Source organism: Coregonus clupeaformis, unplaced genomic scaffold (assembly GCF_020615455.1).
Source record: "Coregonus clupeaformis isolate EN_2021a unplaced genomic scaffold, ASM2061545v1 scaf0219, whole genome shotgun sequence".
NCBI classification, from domain to species: Eukaryota; Metazoa; Chordata; class Actinopteri; order Salmoniformes; family Salmonidae; genus Coregonus; species Coregonus clupeaformis.
Window position 1 is genome coordinate 466,724 of NW_025533674.1, and position 18,008 is coordinate 484,731.

Consider the following 18,008-nt stretch of genomic DNA (forward strand, 5'->3'; position numbering starts at 1 on the left):
CATACATACATGCAAATTCTGTTAGAGACATAGGACCACGGCTTGATTTAAGATTGGACAGTAGAATAAAACAGAAGAGCAGACCACCCATTCCCTCAGCTGAAGAGCAGACCACCCATTCCTCAGCTAAAGAGCAGACCACCATCCCCTCAGCTGAAGAGCAGACCACCATCCCCTCAGCTGAAGAGCAGACCACCCATTCCCTCAGCTGAAGAGCAGACCACCCATTCCCTCAGCTGAAGAGCAGACCACCCATTCCCTCAGCTGAAGAGCAGACCACCCATTCCTCAGCTAAAGAGCAGACCACCCATACCTCAGCTGAAGAGCAGACCACCCATTCCCTCAGCTGAACTCTGCTGGCACAGCATCATTGGCATGGGAACACAACTTTATGACATTCCATGCCAAGCAAAGCTAGTCTATGCAATGCCACTGCGATTCTATGCCATAATGTTAGAGCAGCCTTTTCCAGACCACACCCTCCCACAGTCCATACACAGCACCTGCCAACCCTCTGTTGGTGGACCTCTGTATTCTTGAGAGGAGCCCTCTCCCCAGTGGTCTTGAGAGGAGCCCTCTCCCCAGTGGTCTTGATAGAAGCCCTCTCCCCAGTGGTCTTGAGAGGAGCCCTCTCCCCAGTGGTCTTGAGAGGAGCCCTCTCCCCAGTGGTCTTGAGAGGAGCCCTCTCCCCAGTGGTCTTGAGAGGAGCCCTCTCCCCAGTGGTCTTGAGAGGAGCCCTCTCCCCAGTGGTCTTGATAGAAGCCCTCTCCCCAGTGGTCTTGAGAGGAGCCCTCTCCCCAGTGGTCTTGAGAGGAGCCCTCTCCCCAGTGGTCTTGAGAGGAGCCCTCTCCCCAGTGGTCTTGAGAGGAGCCCTCTCCTTGCCTCCTTTAATCTCTCTCCTGTCAAGCATCCACTGATCTAAAAGACTGGATGGTTGAGAGTAACTCGTCTTGCAGGCTAAACGTCCAGCAGATTGTTTTCACCTATTCTTTCAGATCAGTCCAGATGAAGGAGACGAGGAGGGGAAGCACCCAGTGTGTGACCGTGTACAGTACCACACTACATCTGGACTCCAGATAGCCGATTGCAAACACTCAGTTAAACTAGATGAAATCAACAACAGACATGTTGGCTAGAGAGACAGAGCCCTCAGCCCTCCACCCCCATCTATCGGCTACCGGCCCTTCTCTATCGACTTTTCCGATAGTCCCTCTACATAGCAAAGCTGCTGCTACGCCAGAGCCACGATCACATCACAATGCCGAGGGAATGTCTATCTGGGAAGATCAGCAGCAAGCTAGCTCATTCTCCAACAGAAAGGTGCAGTATTGAGACATGGATGAATTGACACAGTGACCAAAATCAAACTCCTCTTGCAAATATGAGTTTAGTTAATTCACTAATAATAAGGCTTGTGTCGACGTGCCCAGACACGCATGCAATAAGCAAGCTAGCTAAGCAGATAGCTATGTGACCTGTTAGCAATGATTACGATAACTAACCCTTTCATCTAGCTAGATATATTAGCTACTATGCTAGCTAGCTGGCAAGGTAAACATACTGCTAAGATATCAGATAGGAGCTAATAGCCAACGTAGCTCGCTAACGTTAGCTGGTTATCATTTTCAAAATGCACCATTTTCAGCAAATGAGCCATCTGACTTGCACACAGAGTGTCTAAACCTCTTTGGTGTAACGTTAGCTATTTAATAATAATAAAATAATAATATGCCATTTAGCAGACATTTTTACGTATGGGTGGTCCCGGGGATCGAACCCACTACCCTGGCGTTACAAGCGCCGTGCTCTACCAATTTACTGGTGTGCTGATCTGACCAGCCATAATCGTATGCATAAATTGACAGTTGATAGTCGGATTAGATTTGTTGTAATATGGAAAGGAGGAAGTGTTTTAAAATGCCTAAATAAAAGGTTGGCAATGGGTTTAGCTAGCTAAGAACCTTTCTGCATGTTTATGGTCCAAGAAAGCTGTAGATCAGTGTGTGTGTGTGTGTGTGTGTGTTCTCACTTCTCAAACTACAGGCAGATTTGAGTCATTCAGACAGAACATGCATCGTCGTTTCATCTTTTCCTCCTACCCTCGCTCTCCTTGTTAGATATTATGCACATGTGTGGCTTGGTAGCGAATGTCATCGCCATTGAGCTAGTTTCCATAGTAGCAGTAAACAGCACCAAGTGATATGGGCGATGTGAAAGGGAGCAGAGTTACAGCCTTGCTCTATCCAATCGTAGCAGTAGGATCAAGTTACAACCCGCCCATTTCTTGACAGATAGCTGAACTAGCCAATTGAGTTGTTTAGAGATGGATCCTGATCCCATCTTTTTTTGGCCCGATCACGGAAAAGGACAACAAAAAAAACACTAGTTTCATAGGGATCCATGATCACAACTGCTGATATTACGTTGGACTCATTTGCATTGAATAGATGTTGTTTTATATTCCCAAACTAACAGCAGTGCCTATATGATGTCCTTCCATACAGGCGTGACATGCTGGAATGATGCTTCTATGCGAGTAAAGTCATACCGTATAAAACAAATACGTTTTGTACAACAACAAAAAAATGCCCACAGTTAATTTGTTTGTTCAACATGGTGGGATCTTTTTGTGCCGGTAAAATCAATTACGTTAGAAATGGCGGTGGAAACGCCTATGTGCAAATATTGATATACAGTAATAACCATCATATCAAAGTAAACTTGGGAGTCACGCAATGACATGGTGTGTGTGGTCCTCCCACTATGACTCGGGAAACCATGCAGTTTATTAGGCTACAGATTAAATAAATGATGATGAACTTCACAGGGTGGTGAACGTGCACGGTGATGAGCTTGATGCTCCTTTCCAATAAATGTTGAGGGTCTTATTCTGGTGACACGATGGTCGATGCTTGACTGCCGTTTGAGAAATAAAAATATTCTAGCTCTTATCCATAATAACCTCGTCATGTAGACCAGGAACTCAGTCGGGGTCTCAATTTAATAATAATAATAATATTATGCCATTTAGCAGACGCTTTTATCCAAAGCGACTTACAGTCATGCGTGCATACATTTTTGTGTATGGGTGGTCCCGGGGATCGAACCCACTACCTTGGCGTTACAAGCGCCGTGCTCTACCAGCTGAGCTACAGAGGACCACTGTTGAGAGTTAGATTAAATAGAATACACAAGGTGCAATTAGGGCTGTGACGGTCACAACATTTAGCCAGCCGGTGATTGTCAAGCAAATAACTGTTGGTCTCATGGTAATTGACCGTTAATTAACATAAACACATTTAGCGTCTCCTGGCTTCCACACATAGCCTACAAGCCACTGTTGCAGACCTTTGGAACATCTACATAAAAATAAAAAAAAGTTTAATATATCCACGTAATATAGCCTACACCTTCACAATAAATCCATTATTTATTTTAGACAGGTCTAAAGAAACATGATATGAAGAAAATGTAGTCTATTTCAGATGAACAGAATAGCATTCTTTGAGTTGTCCTTATGTTAGGTCCTGATCTGGCTATGCCATATGGCTGTGGGCTACACTAGTTCATTTGGAAGACAAGATTTGTTTAGAATTCCATGACATTATTTTATAGCATGATGAATACAATTGAACAAAGCTGAATAAAATAGAAAGGATATATTTTCTCCAAATGATTTGAGGGAGTTTGCACGTGGCTATTCTGTGTTGAGCAGTTAACAAAGAAATAGGTACTCCTATATGCTTAATTTAGAGTTATTCATATAACTTTAGTTGTTCTACAAACGTTAGGCTATATGTTTTGATTTGTAATACATTGTAAGGCTGCATGATGCGACTAATGATGATTTGAAAAAAGTTGCTTGAAAAGGCATGAGCTCTGCTTTGTTTTTTTGCGCAGGCTGTAAACACTAAATCAGTCTCGAATTCACGATTTGATAAGCACTTGATAATATCTTGAATTTCACTGTGGTATCCCCTTTGTGTTGCGGTAATGCACCCTAAAAAAATCCATGCCTTTTGCTGCCAGTAGCCAATGTGCCCTTGGCCCGGAGTGCTGCGATTAGGTCATTTGATAAATAAATATATTAGGCCTATAGAAAGCTGATGGGACCCTACTCTTTTTAATAGAAGCGATCACTCTGTTTTCTCACGCAATTGCATAGCCTATAGAAATGTTGCCCAACATGAGCTCTCATGAAGTGTTTGATTAGATTTGCGATTTACATTTGTATTGATGTCAGAGTGATTAGAGGGACAATAGAGTGCTGAGTGCCAGGCAGTTAGCAAGTTTGGTAGGCTACTAATGACCATCAGCAGCATCAGAGCTTGGAGAAGCCTAATTACCGGGACTAAACGGTCACGTGGAATTAGACTGTCGTCATGACTCCTGACCGCCGGTGTGGCGGTAATACAGTCACCGTAACAGCCCTAGGTGCAACTTAGAAATGTGTTTGTGCACCAGCAGTCACTGAATTAGCCCATGTCAGCATTTGTATTTTTTATTCGTAAGTTAGTCTAACGGCCAGCTATCTAAACTTGTAGTAAGCATGGTGGAATTACCTTACCGGCTGGGGTGGGGCCCATCGATAATTAGTTATCATATTAAAAACTGCAAACATTTGCCTCCACCCTACGGTAAAATGTGTAGAATTGCAGGAAATGTGTTATAAAATTGCTAAATGTTCTCTATACCCCATGACAAAATGTGCAGAATTGCGGGAAATGAACTTTAAAACAATTGCTCTTCGCTGTCACGAGGGCAGCCGCTAAAATGTTTTGCTCGCAAGGTTGGGGGGTGGGTATGAATGTGGGTACGCAGACCCACGAGCCACTGCGGCCCCTCATGATGAGTTCATTTTTTGTGTGGCCCCCACCCCCCATCAAAGTTGTCCATCCATGATGTAGACTAACCTACCCGCTCTGTATCTGCCAGCTGTTGGCTAGAGCTTACGTGCCAAGAACAGAGTAGGCACATTTTACCGTAGGGTGGAGGCAAAATGTTTGCAGTTTTTAATATGATAACTTATTATCAATGGGCCCCACCCCAGCCGGTAAGGTAATTCGAACATTCAATTTGTATTTGGTACATGAAAACTGAAGCGAAAAAGTGCATTGCGTGCACTACGTCATCACCCACTGATTATAAAATCAGCAACAAGTCAGTCTGGTGGAAACACCACGGGTGGGTAAATGCGCATATTTTCTTTATGCGGATTTTAGAATATTTGCATGGAAAATCTGTCGCCAATTGGATGGAAAACCTACCTACTGAGCACTAGGGCTAGAATTCTAACTGTGGGACAAATACACACACACCAATACACAGATCTGTAGTATTTTTTCCCTCCCCCTCTCCTTCACCCTTCCCCCTCCCCTTCACCCTCCCCCTCTCCTTCACCCTCCCCCTCTCCTTCACCCTTCCCTTCCCTTCACCCCTCCCCTTCACCTCCCCCTCCCTTCACCCTCCCCCTCTCCTTCACCCTTCCCTTCCCTTCACCCTTCCCCCTCACCCTCCCTCCCCTCCCCCTCCCCCTCCCCTTCACCCTCCCCCTCACCCAGGAGAGTGATTATGCTGCTGGTCATTATGCTAACTAACACACAACTAATGACTTAAATATTTAAATGATTTATTCTACGATACATTACCAAAGGGGCCCATAGAGGCCAATCTACAGCATCTCCAGACACTCAAAAACCCACACACCTCATTTCAGTCTAAACTCCTGCAATGGGAATACCAGTATAGATTTTTCCATCAAACTAAATGACTAATCCTAACCACCCATCCTATTCTATCCCAGTCCAGATCCCAGTGGGTGTAAAGCCAGACTGATCCCAATCCAGATCCCAGTGGGTGTAAAGCCAGACTGATCCCAGTCCAGATCCCAGTGGGTGTAAAGCCAGAATGATCCCAGTCCAGATCCCAGTCGGTGTAAAGCCAGACTGATCCCAGTCCAGATCCCAGTGGGTGTAAAGCCAGACTGATCCCAGTCCAGATCCCAGTGGGTGTAAAGCCAGACTGATCCCAGTCCAGATCCCAGTGGGTGTAAAGCCAGACTGATCCCAGTCCAGATCCCAGTGGGTGTAAAGCCAGACTGATCCCAGTCCAGATCCCAGTGGGTGTAAAGCCAGACTGATCCCAGTCCAGATCCCAGTGCGTGTAAAGCCAGACTGATCCCAGTCCAGATCCCAGTGGGTGTAAAGCCAGAATGATCCCTCAGGCCTAGAGTACTCATACATAACTAACCAGCCAACAGCAGTCTATAGTCTACAGTAGCCTATAGCAGTCCTACAGCACAGACGTGGCAAAGAATTCATTCATTCACAGGTGTTAAGAGCTCCACTGATTTTACAGAGTTCACATAGGCAACGAGTTGACTGTGATCCCATGTGATCTGTACGGTAGGTAACTAGCCAATTAACCCTCCTCCACCAACCTCTCTGATCCCATATGTTTGGTGTGCCAACACAAAAGGGCCAATAACAGCAGTGTAATATAATGCGTCTGAATATCCAGCTTGCTCAGGCTCGTCTGGCTCAGTCTCAGAGCAGCAGGGCTTGTCTAGGTTCATTTGGGTCAGCCACAAACCCTGCTGGAACAGATTACCAATGTTCCCCAGAGAGACGACAGCCACAACACAGACAAACACTACCAGACATAGGCTATAGCTTAACGGCAGGGAGAGATGTAGCCTCGACTCGAGAAGGAGGCTGAAAGAGAGTAAAGGAGAGTGTGATGCTGCCATGTTGAAGAGTACCAGGAGGACTCAGCTAAATCACAGCATTTAGGAGATCAGGTTTATGTCTGGTTTCTTTTCCCAAGGTGAGGAAACCCTCACACTGCTCTTTATTAAGCTTTACGTAATGGATAAAGAGCAGTGATACTAGCGAGAGCAATGATACTATCGAGAGCAATGATACTATCAAGAGCAATGATACTATCAAGAGCAATGATACTATCAAGAGCAATGATACTAGCAAGAGCAATGATCGCCAACGTCTCATTGCTATGCAAAGTACCAGTTATACCAGGAATCTCCTTCTGGGTCACCATTTCCCTGTATAGCCTGTAGGCTACTGCCTGCACTCCTCCTCAAGTGCAAACACATTGTGTTCACATGCATTAGGCATTAATCATTCAAGACTGTATTAATATGGATTCAAGCTAGGCGGAGAGGACAAACTGCTTATTATTTCAAGTGACTATTAAAACAGAATCTGATTATTCAACTCACAGTGCTGCCCAAGCCTAATGGATTCCTCATAAAGATAATGTATTCACAACACTGAATTAAACTCAGGGCTAGTACAGAATCATATTTGAATACAGAACTGGTTTGTGTACTGTGAGAGAATGTAGGGCGTTTTAGAAGGGTGGTTGTAGAGCAACAAACGAATGAGGCACTGTAAAGGGGTTGTGACTCCAAACAAGGGAACTATCCTCAGGCCACGGTGTGCTGCAGTGAAAGGTTATATGCTAGGGATGTAACGATTCACCGATACGCATCGGTCCCCGGTTCAAATGTTTAAGATGCGAGTTCGGATTGGTCTGCCATGTAGCACGCTTCTGTCGATAACATGAGCTGCTCAGTATGTGTAGGTAATGCTTTCTAACACGGCTTTTTTGAAAGATATCACGAAGAACTGCAAAAGTGTTGCAAATGCTCTCCACTTGATTGCAAATATGCGGAGGGAGTCGAAAAGAGAACACACAGAAAGCTGTTGTATAAAACACCTGTCTCCTGATTACATCTTCAAACTAAGGGCAACCATGGCATCCGTGACAGAGAGGGAGAAGCGTTCATCCATGTATACGGGTAAGAGAGTCTAGCTAGCTAAATTTTCAGATATTACACGTTTCTAATTTTGTCAGAAAGTCATTTTCATTGCAAGTTAAAGCATACTGTTAGCTAGCTAACGTTAGCTGGCTGGCTCGCTAGCTAACGTCACATGTATGATCTGTGTAGTAATATTATTAGTATCTCAGAACCATTTGCATTGCTAGTTATAGCCTAATGTTAGCTAGCTAGCTAACATTGAACCTAGTTGGTTAGCGTTAGCTACCTGCTGATTCATGCAGGGTAGTAACGTTATGATTTGGGACTATGGTCCCAGCTGCCTCATTAAAATGCAAATCAATTTATAACATTTTTGACGTGCGTTTTTCTGGATTTTTTTGTTGTTATTCTGTCTCTCACTGTTCAAATAAACCTACCATTAAAATGATAGACTGATAATTTCTTTGTCAGTGGGCAAACGTACAAAATCAGCAGGGGATCAAATACTTTTTTCCCTCACTGTATATACACAGTGTATTTGATACACTGTCGATTTTGCAGGTTTTTCCTACTTACAAAGCATGTAGAGGTCTGTCGTTTTTATCATAGGTACACTTCAACTGTGAGAGACGGAATCTAAAACAAACATCTAGAAAATCACATTGTATGATTTTTAAGTAATTCATTTGCATTACCATGGTTAATGGCCTTGACGCCCTAGCAGATAGACTTGGTGCCCTGCCCTGGCAAATAGACTTGGTGCCCTGCCCTGGCAAATAGACTTGGTGCCCTGCCATGGCAAATAGACTTGGTGTCTCTTGAAGACCAAATGGCCTTACCCCTAAAACCACAAAGTTCCAGGCCTGCACGTCCTCTCCGACAGATACAGCTCAGCTCCTGAGCTCCATCAGTATCAGGTTTTAATTTCTAATAGAAAATGAATGTTTATGAAACAATTGTTACTGCATCGAATCATATGGAATCGCATCATTTCGTTCCACTGATCAAACCGAATCGTCTCTAAATAAAAAGTATAGATCCTGTATCGTATCGGAGCTCATGTATCTAGATGCGAATCAAACAGTGCTTGTAAGGAGAGATGCACATCCTTATTATAGGCCACCATTATTGACATGTATTCTAGTGTGATGTAGGCACAGCTGACAGGACATACCCTGGTTCATAGGACAGAAGACCTATAATACTGACAAAACCACTCCTTCCTGTTCCCTCCACCCTCAGGTCTCCTCACCCTACGGTGCTCTGAAATGTCACAGTAAAGACGGTGTGTGATGCTCAGTCTGAATTTAGGAGACGCACACACCTCTGTCCCAGTTTCTCAAGTCAATGAAACAGCATTATCAACCCACACACACACCATCTCTCTCCCTCTTTCTCTTCACAGATGGAAGTCTGATGCCTGTCTGATGCCTGTCTGCTGTGGTAAGACAGCAGTGGAGGAGTCAGATGGTTTATCTACAGCCTAATGATTTATCTACAGGGGGGGGGGTAGCGTACATGCTCCATGCTACACCTCCACAGAACAGAACAGAACAGAAGAAAAGTGAAGAAAACAGAAGAGAAGATACGAGATAAGAGACTAGCAGTAACCACAGAGAGCTGAGCGTTGGGCTGACCCTCATATAGAGACTAGCAGTAACCACAGAGAGCTGAGCGTTGGGCTGACCCTCATATAGAGACTAGCAGTAACCACAGAGAGCTGAGCGTTGGGCTGACCCTCATATAGAGACTAGCAGTAACCACAGAGAGCTGAGCGTTGGGCTGACCCTCATATAGAGACTAGCAGTAACCACAGAGAGCTGAGCGTTGGGCTGACCCTCATATAGAGACTAGCAGTAACCACAGAGAGCTGACTGTGGGCTGACCGATCTTTAGAAAATGTCTCATATCTGCCGTTTCCATTAAACATTATTTTGCGACATTGCTTTTGTCTAATAAACCTGAGTCAATGGAAACCTGCCTACTGACAAAGACGGTTCATTGAGTTTGTCTCTGCCTGGACTTACTAGCAAGACTGAGAATTAAGCAATTGGGGAGCAGAGGTAAACTACTTAATTTCACTGTGTTCATGTTTGAGACCAGAGAGTTTAAATGAGTGCAGTGGATTATTTCAGGTAACAAGCAATGAGCTTAATTGATGAGACCTGTCTGAACCATTGCTGTGCTATTAGTATGTTGGTACATATTGACCTAATGAGTCCGCTAGCTGAAACAGACGGGGGGTGAGGGGAGGCTGGAGAGGGGCAGGGGGGTGCAGAGGGAAACAGACAGGGGGTGAGGGGAGGCTGGGGAGGGGCAGGGGGTGCAGAGGGAAACAGACAGGGGGTGAGGGGAGGCTGGAGAGGGGCAGGGGGTGCAGAGGGAAACAGACAGGGGGTGAGGGGAGGCTGGAGAGGGGCAGGGGGTGCAGAGGGAAACAGACAGGGGGTGAGGGGAGGCTGGAGAGGGGCAGGGGTGCAGAGGGAAACAGACAGGGGGTGAGGGGAGGCTGGAGAGGGGCAGGGGGTGCAGAGGGAAACAGACAGGGGGTGAGGGGAGGCTGGAGAGGGGCAGGGGGTGCAGAGGGAAACAGACAGGGGTGAGGGAGGCTAGGGAGGGGCAGGGGTGCAGAGGGGAAACAGACAGGGGGTGAGGGGAGGCTGGAGAGGGGCAGGGGGTGCAGAGGGAAACAGACAGGGGGTGAGGAGGCTGGAGAGGGGCAGGGGGGCAGAGGGAAACAGACAGGGGTGAGGGGAGGCTGGGGAGGGGCAGGGGGTGCAGGGAAACAGACAGGGGGTGAGGGGAGGCTGGAGAGGGGCAGGGGGTGCAGAGGGAAACAGACAGGGGGTGAGGGGAGGCTGGGAGAGGGGCAGGGGGGTGCAGAGGGAAACAGACAGGGGGTGAGGGGAGGCTGGAGAGGGGCAGGGGTGCAGAGGGAAACAGACAGGGGTGAGGGGAGGCTGGGGAGAGGGCAGGGGGTGCAGAGGGAAACAGACAGGGGTGAGGGGGAGGCTGGAGAGGGGCAGGGGGTGCAGAGGGAAACAGACAGGGGGTGAGGGGAGGCTGGAGAGGGGCAGGGGGTGCAGAGGGAAACAGACAGGGGGTGAGGGGGAGGCTGGAGAGGGGCAGGGGTGCAGAGGGAAACAGACAGGGGGTGAGGGAGGCTGGAGAGGGGCAGGGGGTGCAGAGGAAACAGACAGGGGGTGAGGAGGCTGGAGAGGGGCAGGGGTGCAGAGGGAAACAGACAGGGGGTGAGGGGAGGCTGGAGAGGGGCAGGGGGTGCAGAGGGAAACAGACAGGGGGTGAGGGGAGGCTGGAGAGGGGCAGGGGGGTGCAGAGGGAAACAGACAGGGGGTGAGGGGAGGCTGGAGAGGGGCAGGGGGTGCAGAGGGAAACAGACAGGGGGGTGAGGGAGGCTGGAGAGGGGCAGGGGGTGCAGAGGGAAACAGACAGGGGTGAGGGGAGGCTGAGAGGGGCAGGGGTGCAGAGGGAAACAGACAGGGGGTGAGGGGAGGCTGGAGAGGGGCAGGGGTGCAGAGGGAAACAGACAGGGGGTGAGGGGAGGCTGGAGAGGGGCAGGGGGTGCAGAGGGAAACAGACAGGGGGTGAGGGGAGGCTGGAGAGGGGCAGGGGGTGCAGAGGGAAACAGACAGGGGGTGAGGGGAGGCTGAGAGGGGCAGGGGTGCAGAGGGAAACAGACAGGGGTGAGGGGAGGCTGGAGAGGGGCAGGGGTGCAGAGGGAAACAGACAGGGGTGAGGAGGCTGGAGAGGGGCAGGGGGTGCAGAGGGAAACAGACAGGGGTGAGGGGAGGCTGGAGAGGGGCAGGGGGTGCAGAGGGAAACAGACAGGGGGTGAGGGGAGGCTGGAGAGGGGCAGGGGGTGCAGAGGGAAACAGACAGGGGGTGAGGGGAGGCTAGGGAGGGGCAGGGGGTGCAGAGGGAAACAGACAGGGGGTGAGGGGAGGCTGGAGAGGGGCAGGGGGTGCAGAGGGAAACAGACAGGGGGTGAGGGGAGGCTGGAGAGGGGCAGGGGGTGCAGAGGGGAAACAGACAGGGGGTGAGGGGAGGCTGGGGAGGGGCAGGGGGTGCAGAGGGAAACAGACAGGGGGTGAGGGGAGGCTGGAGAGGGGCAGGGGGTGCAGAGGGAAACAGACAGGGGGTGAGGGGAGGCTGGGGGAGGGGCAGGGGGTGCAGAGGGAAACAGACGGGGGTGAGGGGAGGCTGGAGAGGGGCAGGGGGGTGCAGAGGGAAACAGACAGGGGGTGAGGGGAGGCTGGGGAGGGGCAGGGGGCGCAGAGGAAACAGACAGGGGGTGAGGGGAGGCTGGAGAGGGGCAGGGGGGTGCAGAGGGAAACAGACGGGGGGTGAGGGGAGGCTGGGGAGGGGCAGGGGGTGCAGAGGGAAACAGACGGGGGTGAGGGAGGCTGGAGGGGGCAGGGGGTGCAGAGGGAAACAGACGGGGGGTGAGGGGAGGCTGGGGAGGGGCAGGGGGGGCTGTAGAGGGAAACAGACGGGGGGTGAGGGGAGGCTGGGGAGGGGCAGGGGGGTGCAGAGGGAAACAGACGGGGGGTGAGGGGAGGCTGGAGAGGGGCAGGGGGGTGCAGAGGGAAACAGACGGGGGGTGAGGGGAGGCTGGGGAGGGGCAGGGGGGTGCAGAGGGAAACAGACGGGGGGTGAGGGGAGGCTGGGGAGGGGGCAGGGGGGTGCAGAGGGAAACAGACAGGGGGTGAGGGGAGGCTGGGGAGGGGCAGGGGGGCTGTAGAGGGAAACAGACAGGGGTGAGGGGAGGCTGGGGAGGGGCAGGGGGGTGCAGAGGGAAACAGACGGGGGTGAGGGGAGGCTGGGGGAGGGGCAGGGGGGCTGTAGAGGGAAACAGACGGGGGGTGAGGGGAGGCTGGGGAGGGGCAGAGGGAAACAAACGGGGGGTGAGGGGAGGCTGGAGAGGGGCAGGGGGGTGCAGAGGGAAACAGACGGGGGGTGAGGGGAGGCTGGGGAGGGGGCAGGGGGTGCAGAGGGAAACAGACAGGGGTGAGGGGAGGCTGGGGAGGGGCAGGGGGTGCAGAGGGAAACAGACGGGGTGAGGGGAGGCTGGGGGAGGGGCAGGGGGGTGCAGAGGGAAACAGACGGTGGGTGAGGGGAGGCTGGACAGGGGCAGGGGGGGCAGAGGGAAACAGACGGGGGGTGAGGGGAGGCTGGGGGAGGGGCAGGGGGGTGCAGAGGGAAACAGACGGGGTGAGGGGAGGCTGGGGAGGGGCAGGGGGGTGCAGAGGAAACAGACGGGGGGTGAGGGAGGCTGGGGAGGGGCAGGGGGGTGCAGAGGAAACAGACGGGGGGTGAGGGGAGGCTGGAGAGGGGCAGGGGGGTGCAGAGGGAAACAGACAGGGGGTGAGGGGAGGCTGGGGAGGGGCAGGGGGGGCGCAGAGGGAAACAGACAGGGGGTGAGGGGAGGCTGGAGAGGGGCAGGGGGGGTGCAGAGGGAAACAGACAGGGGTAATTCATCCTCTAAAGGGCCAGATTTTTCATCTCTGTGTTTACAGAGTGGAACGGCTAGGATATTGAGATGGGATCAGAGGGTAGTGAGCTGTTTCAGCAACCATAAAGACCACATTACAAACACAGAGGCTCCCTCTCTCTACCAGGAGAACAGAGAGAGAGAGAACAGAGGAGAAAGAGAGAAACCAAACCATCGTGCCTTTCATCTCTGAATTAATACCTCCATCCTGCCGAAAAGCCATTCTGTGTCACAGGGGAGATTAGGGAGGAGCACCCAGATATTGGGCCAAAAAATGGAAACTGGGAGCAGGGAAAGATCATCTCCAGATGAGGAGCAGGGAGAGGGAGCTATGGGGATTAATCAGCTCCAGATGAGGAGCAGGGAGAGGGAGCTATGGGGATTAATCAGCTCCAGATGAGGAGCAGGGAGAGGGAGCTATGGGGGATTAATCAGCTCCAGATGAGGAGCAGGGAGAGGGAGCTATGGGGATTAATCAGCTCCAGATGAGGAGCAGGGAGAGGGAGCTATGGGGATTAATCAGCTCCAGATGAGGAGCAGGGAGAGGGAGCTATGGGGATTAATCAGCTCCAGATGAGGAGCAGGGAGAGGGAGCTAGGGGGATTAATCAGCTCCAGATGAGGAGCAGGGAGAGGGAGCTATGGGGATTAATTAGCTCCAGATGAGGAGCAGGAGAGGGGAGCTATGGGGGATTAATCAGCTCCAGATGAGGAGCAGGGAGAGGGAGCTATGGGGATTAATCAGCTCCAGATGAGGAGCAGGGAGAGGGAGCTATGGGGATTAATCAGCTCCAGATGAGGAGCAGGGAGAGGGAGCTATGGGGATTAATCAGCTCCAGATGAGGAGCAGGGAGAGGGAGCTATGGGGATTAATCAGCTCCAGATGAGGAGCAGGGAGAGGGAGCTATGGGGATTAATCAGCTCCAGATGAGGAGCAGGGAGAGGAGCTATGGGGATTAATCAGCTCCAGATGAGGAGCAGGGAGAGGGAGCTATGGGGATTAATCAGCTCCAGATGAGGAGCAGGGAGAGAGAGCTATGGGGGATTAATCAGCTCCAGATGAGGAGCAGGGAGAGGGGAGCTATGGGGATTAATCAGCTCCAGATGAGGAGCAGGGAGAGGGAGCTATGGGGATTAATCAGCTCCAGATGAGGAGCAGGGAGAGGGAGCTATGGGGATTAATCAGCTCCAGATGAGGAGCAGGGAGAGGGAGCTATGGGGGATTAATCAGCTCCAGATGAGGAGCAGGGGAGAGGGAGCTATGGGGATTAATCAGCTCCAGATGAGGAGCAGGGAGAGGGAGCTATGGGGATTAATCAGCTCCAGATGAGGAGCAGGAGAGGGAGCTATGGGGGATTAATCAGCTCCAGATGAGAAGCAGGGAGAGGGGAGCTATGGGGATTAATCAGCTCCAGATGAGGAGCAGGGAGAGGAGCTATGGGGATTAATCAGCTCCAGATGAGGAGCAGGGAGAGGGGAGCTATGGGGATTAATCAGCTCCAGATGAGGAGCAGGGAGAGGGGAGCTATGGGGATTAATCAGCTCCAGATGAGGAGCAGGGAGAGGGAGCTATGGGGATTAATCAGCTCCAGATGAGGAGCAGGGAGAGGGAGCTATGGGGGATTAATCAGCTCCAGATGAGGAGCAGGGAGAGGGAGCTATGGGGATTAATCAGCTCCAGATGAGGAGCAGGGAGAGGGAGCTATGGGGATTAATCAGCTCCAGATGAGGAGCAGGGGGAGGGAGCTATGGGGGTTAATCAGCTCCAGGTGAGGAGCAGGGAGAGGGAGCTATGGGGATTTATCAGCTCCAGATGAGGAGCAGGGAGAGGGAGCTATGGGGATTAATCAGCTCCAGATGAGGAGCAGGGAGAGGGAGCTATGGGGATTAATCAGCTCCAGATGAGGAGCAGGGAGAGGGCGCTATGGGGATTAATCAGCTCCAGATGAGGAGCAGGGAGAGGGAGCTATGGGGATTAATCAGCTCCAGATGAGGAGCAGGGAGAGGGAGCTATGGGGATTAATCAGCTCCAGATGAGGAGCAGGGAGAGGGAGCTATGGGGATTAATCAGCTCCAGATGAGGAGCAGGGAGAGGGAGCTATGGGGATTAATCAGCTCCAGATGAGGAGCAGGGAGAGGGAGCTATGGGGATTAATCAGCTCCAGATGAGGAGCAGGGAGAGGGAGCTATGGGGATTAATCAGCTCCAGATGAGGAGCAGGGGAGAGGAGCTATGGGGATTAATCAGCTCCAGATGAGGAGCAGGGAGAGGGAGCTATGGGGGATTAATCAGCTCCAGATGAGGAGCAGGGAGAGGGAGCTATGGGGATTAATCAGCTCCAGATGAGGAGCAGGGAGGGGAGCTATGGGGGATTAATCAGCTCCAGATGAGGAGCAGGGAGAGGGAGCTATGGGGGATTAATCAGCTCCAGATGAGGAGCAGGGAGAGGGAGATATGGGGATTAATCAGCTCCAGATGAGGAGCAGGGAGAGGGAGCTATGGGGATTAATCAGCTCCAGATGAGGAGCAGGGAGAGGGAGCTATGGGGATTAATCAGCTCCAGATGAGGAGCAGGGAGAGGGAGCTATGGGGATTAATCAGCTCCAGATGAGGAGCAGGGAGAGGGAGCTATGGGGATTAATCAGCTCCAGATGAGGAGCAGGGAGAGGGAGCTATGGGGATTAATCAGCTCCAGATGAGGAGCAGGGAGAGGGAGCTATGGGGATTAATCAGCTCCAGATGAGGAGCAGGGAGAGGGAGCTATGGGGATTAATCAGCTCCAGATGAGGAGCAGGGAGAGGGAGCTATGGGGATTAATCAGCTCCAGATGAGGAGCAGGGGAGAGGGAGCTATGGGGATTAATCAGCTCCAGATGAGGAGCAGGGAGAGGGAGCTATGGGGGATTAATCAGCTCCAGATGAGGAGCAGGGAGAGGGAGCTATGGGGGATTAATCAGCTCCAGATGAGGAGCAGGGAGAGGAGCTATGGGGATTAATCAGCTCCAGATGAGGAGCAGGGAGAGGGAGCTATGGGGATTAATCAGCTCCAGATGAGGAGCAGGGAGAGGGAGCTATGGGGATTAATCAGCTCCAGATGAGGAGCAGGGAGAGGGAGCTATGGGGATTAATCAGCTCCAGATGAGGAGCAGGGAGAGGGAGCTATGGGGATTAATCAGCTCCAGATGAGGAGCAGGGAGAGGGAGCTATGGGGATTAATCAGCTCCAGATGAGGAGCAGGGAGAGGGAGCTATGGGGATTAATCAGCTCCAGATGAGGAGCAGGGAGAGGGAGCTATGGGGATTAATCAGCTCCAGATGAGGAGCAGGGAGAGGGAGCTATGGGGATTAATCAGCTCCAGATGAGGAGCAGGGAGAGGGGAGCTATGGGGATTAATCAGCTCCAGATGAGGAGCAGGGAGAGGGAGCTATGGGGATTAATCAGCTCCAGATGAGAGCAGGGAGAGGGGAGCTATGGGGATTAATCAGCTCCAGATGAGGAGCAGGGAGAGGGAGCTATGGGGATTAATCAGCTCCAGATGAGGAGCAGGGAGAGGGAGCTATGGGGATTAATCAGCTCCAGATGAGGAGCAGGGAGAGGGAGCTATGGGGATTAATCAGCTCCAGATGAGGAGCAGGGAGAGGGAGCTATGGGGGATTAATCAGCTCCAGATGAGGAGCAGGGAGAGGGGAGCTATGGGGATTAATCAGCTCCAGATGAGGAGCAGGGAGAGGGAGCTATGGGGATTAATCAGCTCCAGATGAGGAGCAGGGAGAGGGAGCTATGGGGATTAATCAGCTCCAGATGAGGAGCAGGGAGAGGGAGCTATGGGGATTAATCAGCTCCAGATGAGGAGCAGGGAGAGGGAGCTATGGGGATTAATCAGCTCCAGATGAGGAGCAGGGAGAGGGAGCTATGGGGATTAATCAGCTCCAGATGAGGAGCAGGGAGAGGGAGCTATGGGGATTAATCAGCTCCAGATGAGGAGCAGGGAGAGGGAGCTATGGGGATTAATCAGCTCCAGATGAGGAGCAGGGAGAGGGAGCTATGGGGATTTATCAGCTCCAGATGAGGAGCAGGGAGAGGGAGCTATGGGGATTAATCAGCTCCAGATGAGGAGCAGGGAGAGGGAGCTATGGGGATTAATCAGCTCCAGATGAGGAGCAGGGAGAGGGAGCTATGGGGATTAATCAGCTCCAGATGAGGAGCAGGGAGAGGGAGCTATGGGGGATTAATCAGCTCCAGATGAGGAGCAGGGAGAGGGGAGCTATGGGGGATTAATCAGCTCCAGATGAGGAGCAGGGAGAGGGAGCTATGGGGATTAATCAGCTCCAGATGAGGAGCAGGGAGAGGGAGCTATGGGGATTAATCAGCTCCAGATGAGGAGCAGGAGAGGGAGCTATGGGGATTAATCAGCTCCAGATGAGGAGCAGGGAGAGGGAGCTATGGGGATTAATCAGCTCCAGATGAGGAGCAGGAGAGGGAGCTATGGGGATTAATCAGCTCCAGATGAGGAGCAGGGAGAGGGAGCTATGGGGATTAATCAGCTCCAGATGAGAAGCAGGGAGAGGGAGCTATGGGGATTAATCAGCTCCAGATGAGGAGCAGGGAGAGGGAGATATGGGGATTAATCAGCTCCAGATGAGGAGCAGGGAGGGGAGCTATGGGGGATTAATCAGCTCCAGATGAGGAGCAGAGAGGGGAGCTATGGGGGATTAATC

General features: G+C 51.6%; 1 protein-coding gene across 1 annotated transcript in view; it reads right to left on the bottom strand.

The window, feature by feature from the left end:
* Positions 1 to 18,008, bottom strand: part of LOC121555674 (protein CASP) — a 165,514-nt gene that overhangs the window by 130,788 nt on the left and 16,718 nt on the right. The window lies entirely within an intron of this gene.